This window comes from Cygnus olor, chromosome 4 (genome assembly GCF_009769625.2).
Source record: "Cygnus olor isolate bCygOlo1 chromosome 4, bCygOlo1.pri.v2, whole genome shotgun sequence".
NCBI classification, from domain to species: Eukaryota; Metazoa; Chordata; class Aves; order Anseriformes; family Anatidae; genus Cygnus; species Cygnus olor.
Window position 1 is genome coordinate 48,267,192 of NC_049172.1, and position 12,567 is coordinate 48,279,758.

At 36.3% G+C, this 12,567-nt stretch overlaps 1 protein-coding gene and 1 long non-coding RNA gene across 5 annotated transcripts in view; one reads left to right on the forward strand and one right to left on the reverse strand.

The window, feature by feature from the left end:
- LOC121070251 overlaps window positions 1–1,564 on the reverse strand; it is a 71,319-nt gene extending 69,755 nt beyond the window's left edge. For all 4 annotated transcript variants that reach the window (XR_005819970.1, XR_005819969.1, XR_005819971.1 and 1 more), the window contains exon 1: window positions 1,067–1,564. This is a non-coding gene — a long non-coding RNA (uncharacterized LOC121070251). The remainder of the gene's footprint in view (window positions 1–1,066) is intronic.
- Window positions 1,565–2,871: 1,307 nt separating this feature from the next.
- Window positions 2,872–12,567, forward strand: part of LOC121070250 (rho GTPase-activating protein 7-like) — a 223,539-nt gene continuing 213,843 nt past the window's right edge. The window contains 2 exon segments of the mRNA XM_040557138.1: window positions 2,872–3,589; window positions 4,672–4,800. The gene's annotated coding sequence lies outside the window, so the exon portion shown is untranslated.

Sequence of the window (12,567 nt, forward strand, 5' to 3'; positions counted from 1 at the left end):
AATTACCTTTGTGTTTAATGTAAGTTTGGGCATAGCGAGAAACTAAATTCTAGAATTTTAATGTTCCTAGGCTGCCTGCAATTGAAGTGCATTTTACCACTGCATATAAAGTACTATTAGATTGTGTCCCATTAGACTTACCTTGTTTCTCATTCCTGTCAACTTTTTTTAGTTCTGTTGATTGTCTAAGATCCAACAGAATTATTAAAATGTTCAAACTTAGGTGTTCTGACTTCTCATGTTCTTTCTTCTACTTTTTCACCATAAAATATTGCTATGTGCTTTTTATTGTTATCATTATAAAGATCTATCAAAGCAGCTTTAATCAAGCATTCATATTCTGGTTATTCTCCTCCTTTCTGTAGATGTAAAAGCAGGAAAAGGTATATAGGAGACAGTCCATCCCCAGGTTTCTCAGACAGATAGGAAATGGACAGACATCATCTATGATGTCGCTCTTTTCTTTGGTTTAGTTATTCAGCAGGTGCTGAAATAAAATCAAGCTGTCTTTGTTAAACTGTTTCACAGAGCAGACCATGTTCTAATAATTTCATAACCTATAAATATGTCCTCACTCATTTTTTATTCTTATTCTTGTGACCAGCTTCTTAAAAATATAAAACTTTTTTGAAATCAAAGTTTACTGATGATCAATGTTAAGTGAACTTTAGCTGAAGAAAAATAATTAGTTTAAAAAAAAAATTAAAATTAAAAACCCAGAACTGGGTTTATTGTTTTGGAACACTGTGTTACAATTTCTCATCACTTTTTTTTCTTTTGGTATTGTCTAAAAAGACATTCTTAGGAACTTTTAACTGTAAGGAAACTAACAGCTTTTTGTTTTTATTTTGATTCCCATAAAAACAAATTTCATAATTGTGTAGTTTGTGCAACTGCATAATTGCAAGCAAAATGTGTCCCTTCACAGCCTGTAATTTATTCACTGAATTCCAAACTGGAAATCTTTCAGGAAAATAGTATAAATCACAATTTAGATTGCAGTAAATGTTTTGCATTTGGATCCCCAACCAAATATAGCTAAAAATCATTCTGCAAAGTTACTTACCTTTAGCTGCACTTCTGACTGTTTACCATCCAAGTTTACTACCACATATGCCATTTCCTTGCATGGGCTTCAAAGTCTTCTGTCTTTGAAGATGCAGAGGTTAGGCTAGTAAGTCATTTCACTTAAGGCTGTCTACCTCCACTACGCACGTACATTTAAAGCTACTGGGAAAAAATTCAAACCCACTTCCATTCGGGCCTGCATAATTTTGCAACTAACTTTTAAAGTTAATACTGTAATTTTAAGGCTGAAAAATGCATATATAAAATTACATGGATGACAATGAAGACCACATTTGGCAAATTTAGCAGACTTTAGCACAAAGTTCCACATGCTGAGGAACTGAAACTTAACAAATTAGCTCCAGATATGGCCGTATTAGTGAGACCCAGAGTCAGCCTTACAGAGCTGGCTTTTCTTTAACTGAAGAAATGCCCTCCAGAAGACTTGCTTCAGCTAGTGAAGGCATTATATAAACAGTTCAAAGGCAGTTGTAGGAGGCTGGTAGAAAGATCATATATCCACAGTTAGTAATTATGAAGGCTTCCTATCTCCTTTCAGGATAAATATCCTGTCCCAGTTGTGACAGGCCCCCTGAGCAGAGACTATCTGGTCACTATATGTTGAGGCACTATTTTGTGTAAGTTATGTGATGTCTTACTGCTGCATCTCTAGCTCCCTCTCAAGGTCAGACAAAGGCCAAAGATGCCAATCAATAATTCAATCAGTAATGGTAAAATCAATTAATCAGAGTGATAATTAATAAAGAGGGTTTGCAACAGCTGAAGGAGTTGCCAGAAGGTAAATGATGCATGACCAACCCACCTGGGAAGACAACTAAACTTATCAACACCACTTCTTTTATTCAAGAAGAGGGAAAAAACTGTTGGCTTTGCCCTGTGGTTTGGAAATCATACCTGGTAATTGCCATTATGATTCATGCTAAATTAAATTAAATAAAATGTGAGTAAATTATTTCACCTAAATATGAGACCTGTGACCAAACATGTAGTTTTTGTGTTTTTATTAGTAGCTTTTGTTATATGAATAACTAGTGTTTATTATTAATTGATACCCTAATTAAAGCCATACTAGTCATTTCCATTAGCTTACTAAAACTTCTACAGAGCTGTCCGTCTGGTTTTAATCAAAACCAAATGGTAATCCAAGTTCTCAGGCTGGAACAGCTAAGAGGAAGTCATTCAGAGGAGGCAGAAGAAAGCAGAAAAGATAAACAGATGATATTCGCTAAATTTGTATAGAGCAAAGGATGTAGAAGCTGTGGGTTTCTCTGGAGACGTGATTCAGGCACCCTGTCAAACTGGAACGAAGTAGTTACAAGTGTTTTATGTCAGCAAAATACTAATATGATCAAGATGGAGTCTGTCCTTTTGCTTTCACAGAGCTGGATATGTGTGACTCTGGAGGATTTTCGGAAAAGGTAAAGCAACATATACCATTGCCTGTGCTATGCATGCACTTAAATTGTAGCATTCATTTTCTCAGATCCTGCTAATTCTCTCGAGTAGGGATATAATTTTAGCATACACATGTATGTGGTATCATCTAACTGTGCGTAGTTGCTGGTCAGACTAGCACTAGACCCTTTGTAAATGTGATGTGTTAGTTGAATTTAAATTGGGTTGCTCTCTGCCTGCTCCTAACTACCTGGTGCCAAAGATCAGGCGTCTCGCAGGCGTTCTTCTGTTGCTCTGGATGACTGTTGTCTTTGCACGTACGCTGGAGACGTATGAAATTTATATTGTTCTAAGGGAAAGAAAACAGGGCGGGGTTTGAAAACATGTTTGCATTATGTAACTGTAGCACAGACCTTCCAGTTTGACAGAAATACCTCAGCAGTGTGTTAAGCTGAACGTCTTGAAATGCTCAGGCTGGCTGGCTTTTTCCCTTTCCCCCCTCTCTGCGCGCTCTCTCCCTTTCTCTGCCTCATGCACGCACACACACGCGCGCGCTCTCTCTCTCTGTCTTTCTCCCTCTCTCTCAAAGGCAGGAAATACTTTTCAGGCAATCTGGGCCTGGTTGTTGAGGCCCCTTTTACAAAACATCAGTCTGAATTTAGTAGACAGAAGTCACTGGGAAAAGCTTGACAGGCTCATGCTTAGCTAAGGCTCCCTCCAGCTGCAGAGGGTGTTTTTGTTAGAATCACACATTGAGCAAAACTGCTTAGAATAGAGCAATGATCTCAGTAGCGAAATCTGAACTTTTATGCTAGCAGGAGCTAACTGGGACTGGGCTCTTTTGTTTGTTGGGGTTTTGCTCCTTTTTTAAAATTTCGTATTTTTATTTTTGCTTTTTTACCAAAGACTTCAGGGAGTTCATGTCCGTGCTCCACATTTTCTTCATCTAGGTATGGCTGTCTTGGAATCTTCCTATACTTTAAAATAGCACAAAATACAAACATTTAGAAAATAATAATAGAAAGAAAAGAAAAAACAGCAGAGAAACAAGCAGCATCCAGCACTGGAGCTTTCAGCGTTCAGGATCTCAGCACTAAAATTAGAGGTAAATAAATAATAATCATTACAAATGTACATTTAGTTGTAGGCTCTGTGCCAATTCTGTTTATCAAAATGTGCTAGATCTATAACAAAATCTTCTTGTGCGTTTTACTTAATCTTTTAAAAGTATGCTTGATACGCTGAACTTTGTTTATTTTCATTCATATAAATAGAGCTGCATCGACTTGCTTGCGTATTTTTAATAGACATTAAATAGGAAAGCTAGAAGTGTGAATGATATCTTTTTTCACCTCATTTGCCAACAGGGAGGGCGTTTAGGGCTATGTTTTGTGTCCCCCTCTCCTCCCCCACCTTCCCTCGCCTCCCCTCCCCTCCCGCAGTAATGAAGTTGAGAAGAGTTCTAGGTAGATATATATCTGTTACACCTCTGCGGGTCTTGGTCTCTGGCTTTTTCTTAGTCCTAGATGAAGTTTGTGGCATAACTGACAATACGGTCTTAAATATGTACACTCTAAATGTGTAATTTCAAGGTAACCTTCTTGGTGTTTGCTAAAGTAGGTTATTTTTAGTAACCTTTAATTAGATAAGCAGTTTGGGGTGTGCTGCGCTAGCATTTAGATGAGGGAAAGCAAGATTCACTGAACGTCAGCTGCCTGCATAACTTTTGGTGAACATGTATGAATTTACTCAGTCTTCCTTAACCTTCCTTAACCTAGTTAACATTTAAGTATTAAAAGTTATTAAAAGAACCTGCTGCTGAAGTGTTTAGGGGAAAATTCGGGATAGCAGTTTTATTGCGTGAATAGAGCTGTGGCTATTTTACGTAAGGTAGTGTTTTAATTATTAAATTGTTACAGACATCAAGCATTTTTCAGGGCAGTCCTTTGTCATTCTGAAAATCTAAGGGACAGCTATTACAGCTATTATTTTATAATAATGTAAGAGGTTCTTTCTTGCTTCTGTGCATTATTAAGACCCCATATAGTTATTGGCTAGTTTGGTAACAAAACAGAAATCATCTGTTCGCATACATTGGAGAGAATTTCATGAATTTTTAATTGTGTTTTTACTGAATATTGTTTCAAAGCAGTTGGTGAGTAATTAAATTATTTTGTGGTCTGAAAGGAAGGGAAGGTCCGATATCTCTTCTGCATTAGATTGAGAATGTGTGCTTTACTGCCCAACCCATTCAGACAGAAGAAAGCTGTTCATGGTGGTCAGAAGCTCTGGACTGTGAAGAGCATGGGTCTGAAGGTAATAGAGAACAGCTGGCAGGCAGCAAGTTACTCCTGGGAATATCCTGGGGTGAATTTTAGAGTAGTAGTCACTGTTGCTTATGCACAGCCTTCTGCAGTTCTTTGCCCTGGGCTGGGAGAGCTGTGGTAGGTAGGTGGTGGGACTAAGAAGTTCAGAAAGGAATCTGACCGGCTGAGTCTGTGTCACTCCCAAGAAATTTGTGCTGGAACTTTGATGTCCCAAGGGATTTGGCATTAGTGCCTTTTAATGCATTCTATTTCTATACTTGTCCCTACAAGTCTGCATATATGTACTGAATATTAGCCAGGACTCTAGATAAACAGGATAAAATATCAAATGATAAAAATAACTGTACACATCAAGGGGTACCTTCTGCAGTATCTTCTTCTGGGTTTTAAAGGGTATAATGACCTCGTTTGACTTCACTTGCAAATAAAGGTATCTGACACCTGAGACAGTTGAACTATAAGGTAGACAACAGAATAAAACCCAAAGAATATTTTCCATAAGAAAATGTAAAACAGATAGATACCCTACTTTTTCATTTAGAAGGTTTATTGAAAAGTTCTGGAGACAAATCACTATTATTCCTGGTTCTACTTATTCTAAATTCTGTGTTACACTATACTATTTTCTTAGATATTGTTGTTAAAAAAAAAAACAGTGTCTAAAAAACCTCTGGATATTACATTATATATAGCAATAATGAACATAGATACATAGGATACAATCTCACACTGGGCATGACGTACTCTTCCTTCAGAAATGTTAATATTCTTAACTTGAAACACACATACAGACAAAATAGTTATAGATGACTCCTTTGAACAATTAAGCACGTGAATTAACATCTGCAGCCTTGAAGAAAACTAATGCAAGTGACCACATTCTTATAACAGAAATGATTCAAAGAGCTCTGCTTTGCTATAAACTTATATCCCTGCAAATTCTTTTGAACCAAGGTTCCTGTTGAACTCCAAGTTAAATTCTGTAATCAGAGCATGTGGACAAAATTAGTTGTGATATTTGGGTCTAATCCATGAAGATCATTGTGATTGACAAATTTTAATTCCTTCCAAAAGAAAATGAAAAACATAATTAGTTTGGTAGATAATTTTTGAATAGGCAAGACTTAAAGTAATTTTTGTGAACTGGTGAGCTTAAAATCTGTTTTTAAGTCATTCTTTAATGTGGTGGGAAAAACAGAAGGAATATCCGTTTTGCCTTTTTCATCTAACTTTTCAATCGTTATGCTGAATTTTCTAACATAATTTTCTGTTGTTCTTAAAATGAAATTTGTTGCTGAAAAGTATCATCTTCAATATAAAGCTTCCCTGAGGAGGGCAGTAGCAGAAGCAGGAAGAGAACTTAGGAACATTTTTCTCTTTTCTCAGATAGGAGATATATTTTAGAACGTTTGCCTTTTTTCTTTTAGTCATCTGGTTCCATTTTCTGTTGTTTGTTTGTCTGGAGGAAAAAAAAAAAAGATTATTTTTTTAATGTCAGTGTTCTGTGCTTTTACAAAAGAAAAAGGGAAAAGACAAAAATGTAATAAGAGCAATTGAAATAGCATAGCCAGAAGAGCTAGATCTTGATCTCCTTCCTAATATCAGGTAGCTTGGAAGGAACTTCTGGAGGTCTCTGGTCCTACTCCACACTCAAAGGAGAGTCAACTACACCAGGTTGCCTTGTCCACTTGAGTTTTGAATATCTCCAAAGATGATAAGTGTGAATACTTAGGAAGGACTTTAAACTTCTCTGTATATGCAGGTATATAAAGGTATGCACATTTTTGTGTGTGTGTGCATTTATATATGTATGTGTGTACATGTATACTTGCATGTATGTATATATAAAATTCATGTCCCAAAACAAATGTATATAAAATTTTCGTGTGCAAACCCTATGTAAAATAGGATTGCCTATATGATTTTATTTTGGAAAAGATCACCAATATTGAATTTGAATATGTTATTAGGCTGCTGACTGCATTTCAATATTTTCTCCTATTTCATCATTTACCATTGGTATTTATGAATGCTTTTAGAAACGGCTTATGTTAAGAGCAGTTTTTGGTGGAGAATTTCAAATCCATTATTATCATAATTGCTTGTTTCTCATGAATGAGGAAAGTCTCTTATGTCGAAATTACAAATGCGTGGAGTTTTATCTGCCGTATTGTACATCAGCCGCTGAACACAAATCTGCCTTAGTCTCTACATATCTACATTAAAACTGATTTAACATACAATTGATTCTTTACTTCTAGTCTTCACTTTCCTGTAGGCTGTCCTTTCTCTTACTCTGAGTTGTGATATTTCGTGTTTGCTATTTTATTTTATTATGTCTTGTGTCAAATTCCAGTAAGATTAGATTGAATGCTGTTGAACTTCGGGAAAGTTTGTAAACAACTTCTGTTACTTCTAAATATCTGATTCTTCTCCCACCCTCTAGCTTTCTATCAGCTGTAGGCTTTCCAGGGTAGGTACTATGTCGTATCAGTGAGAGTATTGTAGTCTGTTGTACTAGACCTCATCAGTTGCAAGTACTATTTAATGCACATCTGCATAAATAAATCTTTCAAGTTGAACATCGCTGTATTTGTGTAAAGTTTGCATCAGGATCCAAAGTTTCATTTGGATAAGGGGGAGTTGGTGTCAAGATTCAAAAAGATAATGTCATTATAATGGAAAGTGATGAAAATCTATAGCAGTAGGGAAGATCACTACAGAGTGTTACTTTGCTTAGGGGGAGCTAAGTAAAAATGGAAGAGGCAAGATGAACCAGTAAGAAACTTGGCTAGCCAAAGCCCTTGGTATTATATTGGTACAGCTGTATAACTGCAGCTTATTAAAGAGCATCCAACAACCTCAAGTTTGTTTGGCGATTTTTGTTGGGACCATCACAAAATATGAAGTTGTTTTCTTCTCCTGTCCTGAGTTTTCTTCTGCAGGACAGAGATGGAAGGCAGCTTTACAGGCATGGGAGACTTACTTTGGATTCACTGATTCAGTCTGGAGCATTGAAGCCTCCACTTCTGAGCAGCTCTAAAGGCTCAACACACTGAAAGCTGTAGTGTTAGATTCATTACACTTCTTTTTTTTCCCTCCTGCAGGTAAATGGCAAATATCCCTTTTCATTTTGCTTGAATTGTACATCATCAGATAATACTGTTTTATCAGAGAGGTAGAAACTATCAATAATGTACTAAAATAAGAAGAATTTCCTGAAAAGATGGTCTCAGAGTTGCACCCTCCATGATAGAAGCTGCGCTTGGAGGGCTCCATGTACAAAGAGAAATCCACCAAATCCAATTCAGTTAAATACTTGTGTGCAGGAGATGTCAGTGCCTTCCTGGCAACTTCCAAACCTGGAATCAGTTTCAGCTCATTTGGGTATATAACTAAAGATTTTTGAAAAGGTTTTACATGTCATGTGAGGATTGGTAGGTGGTAAAGGAAATAGATCCAAAATAATCTTCAAACTGGGGGAGGATGTCTGTGTGAGCTCAAGATTAATCTGTAGTCATGTACTTGGAAGAAGTAACTTACAGGGCTGAGTTAGTCTTCCCAGGCAGGCTATGGGTGCTGAATAGGGGAGTATCAGCATCCAAGTGGGAGACAAGCTAATGTTTGGAGTTGAGGTCTCTCTGGAAAATCATTTTCAATGTTTTATTTATGAAGGATAAGTATAATAGTGACAAAAATACTTGGTAGTCCTTTGCACAGCCATGATGAAAACATGCTAGTGGTCCAGCTGAATATGAGAGGGCATTTACTCTGAGTGTGACAGAGCACTGGCACACGTTGCCCAGAGAGGCTGTGGAGTCTCCTTCTCTGGAGATATTTAAAACCCACCTGGATGCCATGCTGTGCAATGTGCTCTAGGTGATCCTGCTTGGCAGGGGCATTGAACTAGATGATCTTCAGAGGTCCCTTCCAACCTCAGCCATTCTGTGATTCTGTTATTCTATTCAGTAAGGGCAATGGTTTCCAACAGTCATTGTCTATAGTGTCTTGGGATTCATAGGCTGTAACAAGCACTACCAACTCTTCTTTATATGGAAGCACTCTATTAGAACCTTAAATTTAAAAAGCAACAGGAATACAATCTGGTTAATGTAGTGTTTTCCAAAGGACCTCCTGAAGCTACAAAATTATTATTTTTTCTTTTTTGCTAGAGCTGGCTAGAAAATGGCATTTCTTCCACCCCCCCAAAAAAAAGTGGGGGTGGGTGGGAAAAAATTATCCTAATTCAGGACCAGAAAAATAGCCACAGTTTTCTGGTTTGACATGTCCTATGAGATGGCTATATTTACTTCTTGTCTTTTTTTTTTTTTTTACTGTCTTGTCTTCTTGTCAATTTGCTTCTCGCCAAGAGAAGCATGAATGGAGGTGTTAAGTAATCTGCTAATGATGTCTTTTTTTTCTGCTCTCCAAGGGTGGATAGCAGAATGAATTTGGGGAGACGATTGGTAGGGCAGACATGAAAGCACAAAAACAAGATTTTCTTATAGGAGACCTCACTTCTGAAAATGGTATTTTTATGTTAAAACCTTATTTTTCTAGTGGACAGTTTTAAATTTGATGTCTGTTTTCACTCTGAAATAAGGTGATGGGAAACATTCAATTATCATTAATAGTTAATAAGAATTTAATGCTGATCATTAAATATATTGAAATATATTAAAACAGCATTAATATGAATTAGAATAATTACACAATAAATACTTAAAATATTCTTTCACTTTTGTCTTGACTTTTCATCAATGTCAAATAGCACAAAACTACAAATTTGGGTATTTTTAATTGCTGTTTAGATTGGTTTTGATTTGATAATTAAATTGGGTGTAAATAATATAGATCTTAAGTAAACGTGGATAACTGTGGATCAGCTTGGATCCTGTCATTTCCCCTTTCTCATCCTTGAGGAAGAGGCTCAGCTGATCTGAGGCTCAATGCTGGAAATGTACCAAATACAAATGCAACCAAGCTAAACCCCAGTGTAATCACATGTTGGCTACAAGTAAAAGCCCTCTTTGTATGATGATGAGCACTGGTAATGCAGCTCCTTTTTGTGGAGCAACAAAAAGAAAAGTAACTCAATACTGTTTTGTTTTGTAACAGTAAATAAAGGCATCTGACAAATTTTGGGTTCATACCTTAGGGTTCATATCTTAAGAACCAATAATATTTGCACTAAACAAATGAGACTTCAGATGTGTCTGAATGAACAACTTGCCAACCTCCTGATGTAATTTAAGGCATCTACTATAATGAGTTCTTATAATACTGCTGGATAGTACTACAATATTCTGTAATATGTTAAATGACATTTACGGAATGGATTTAATCAGACTTAAAAGTATTATACGTTTTCATAGACATTGAACTGTAATGAGTATATCTGACATGTCAGAATCTATAAAGGACAACAGAAATTAATTTGTTAAAAGGATAATGAAACTGATCACTACTGGAGAGAGGAAATCCTTATCAAGTCGTAAATGTACAGGTACATCACTTGATTAACTTTTTTGTGTGTTTTTATTTCATTTAGAAATTGTGAACGTTTTGCAGTGTATAATTTATATTTACTATTCATTTTAACTTCTATTTCCTTATGTGGCAAAGCAAAAAAATAAATAAATCTGGTTTGATACTTCTGTTTGCTATTTCTACTTTGATCTTCTGCAAATTCCTGCAGCGTGGGCATAGTGAATATTCTCCATTATACTGTTGATGTCTTATGTGGCTCTAAATTCTCTCTTTCCCAGGCAGGAAATCTTAAGTCTGTTTCATGGCCCCTCAAACAGAAGCTATACCATACTTTTCATCCTCTTTATTGCTTTTTGCTACACCTTTTCCTGCTCTATTTCTCTCTGAGATGAAAACATCATTTTGTAACTTTATGCTCAGTCTGTTTTTCCTACTGTGCTACATACTTTCTGATTTTGACTAAACTTTGTGATTCCATTCCAGATTATCAACCACAGCCTTTCTTAGATCTTTTATTCTGATTGGTAGCAGATAACATAGAGGTTATTATTATGCATTTATAGTTGGAGTTTTTTTTTCCTATCTGCATTCTGTTGTATTTATTGACAGGAAATTTCATACACCACTTCATTTCCTAACTGTTCACTGTTGGGTCCCTCTGTAATTCTTCTGTCAATTTTCTGAATAAATGCTGCTGTGTCACTAACAAACTTTGCCATTTCACTTCTTTTCTGCTTCTGAATAAACTAAACAGCACAAGTTGTAATATTCAAAATTACAAATCTATTGATTATTTCCCTCCTTGTTTAAAAAAAAATAAATCTAATATTCTTTTTTTTCCTTTTTTTTTTCATTTTTAATTTTCACTCTTCATTAGATTTTTCAGCCAATTTTGTGTACAGAGATCAGACTTGTAAGTATATAGTTCAGGACCAAGTGGATTTGATTTGACTTGGTTTTGAAACCAGCTTTTGGCACATTCCTGCGTTGCTCCCAGCACCTCAAAGCTGTTTGCTGGGCAACTCTTCCTGTTCCTCCAACTTTCTCCAACTTTCTCGTTTTGAGGAGATACAATCCATGAGGCTTAGTAAGAAGATGGAAATGTCTGGGCCAGAAATCCCTCTGCTTCTCCTCCTTCTTCATGATCAGTAAGAAGAGTGCAAGAGTCTTTCTTGCCCCCCAAAGGCTGTACTTCTCACACCTGAGCCTTGGTCAGGATCCCCTCTGCCTCTGCTCACGTAAAACTCATCTCTGACTACAAACACTCTTTCCATTAGCTTAAAAGCATATCCATCTTGCAGTTCCCCAGTTTTTCCCCCCTCTGGCTTGCAATCATCATAACTGTCCCCTTCTAATTCCCATGTACGTAGTGGGTAACTATCAGAGTTATGCGACATTTTTTGTTCTTTTCTTTTTAAAAAGTTTACAAGTGATTTCTTATTTGAGTATTGTTTTGCAGTTCAACCATTTTGTTCCTGATCTCTTTGTTTTCTTGTCCTGAAAACTCTTCTGACTGATGTTTCAACCCAAGTCAGTTCCTCAGACTTATCTCTGTGGGTTGTTAGCTTTTGATCTGAGGGTTGTGATCTGTTGACTTTTTTTTCCTGCTTGATTTATAGCTGGCCGGCAATTGGTGGTGCATTGAAACAGTCTATTTTTAAAACCCTATATTATGTGCTGGTAGGAATTATTGCATATTGCACTTAGATCATACCTCTGTAATAAATGGCAATACTAAAGCCACACTGTCCACTGCAGGGCATCTATCTGGTGCATGTTAAAGGCACAATTCAATATCATTCTAATATTAGTCTTTGAGAGAGTTTTGTGATTTTTCTTTTTAGTATTGCATGTTATTTTTTTTCAAGTATTTTGTCACAAAGTGAGGAACAAGAATAATTCAAGAAAATACTTGTTTCATATGCTAGAATGTTTTGGTTTGTTTTGTAAAATAAAATGGCTGTATGTTGCCCATAACTGTTATTCATTCTCTCTTCAACTGTTATGGGACATGAGTATCACTAAAAACTTAGCCAATGGCTTGTAGTAATCCAAAATAATGCAATGTATCCTTCAGTTCTTATGCACCTACCATTGTATTATAACTACATCAGAAAATCCCTGTCTGTCCGGCTTTGTGGCTTTGTATGCAAAAGTATTAAGAATACTAAGTCACTGAAAGTTTTCCATTTGGATAATTCTTGTCAAGACAAACTTAGCACAATTCATATCAGTTATCTCACAGGTGACAGCAACTTCTTTAGGG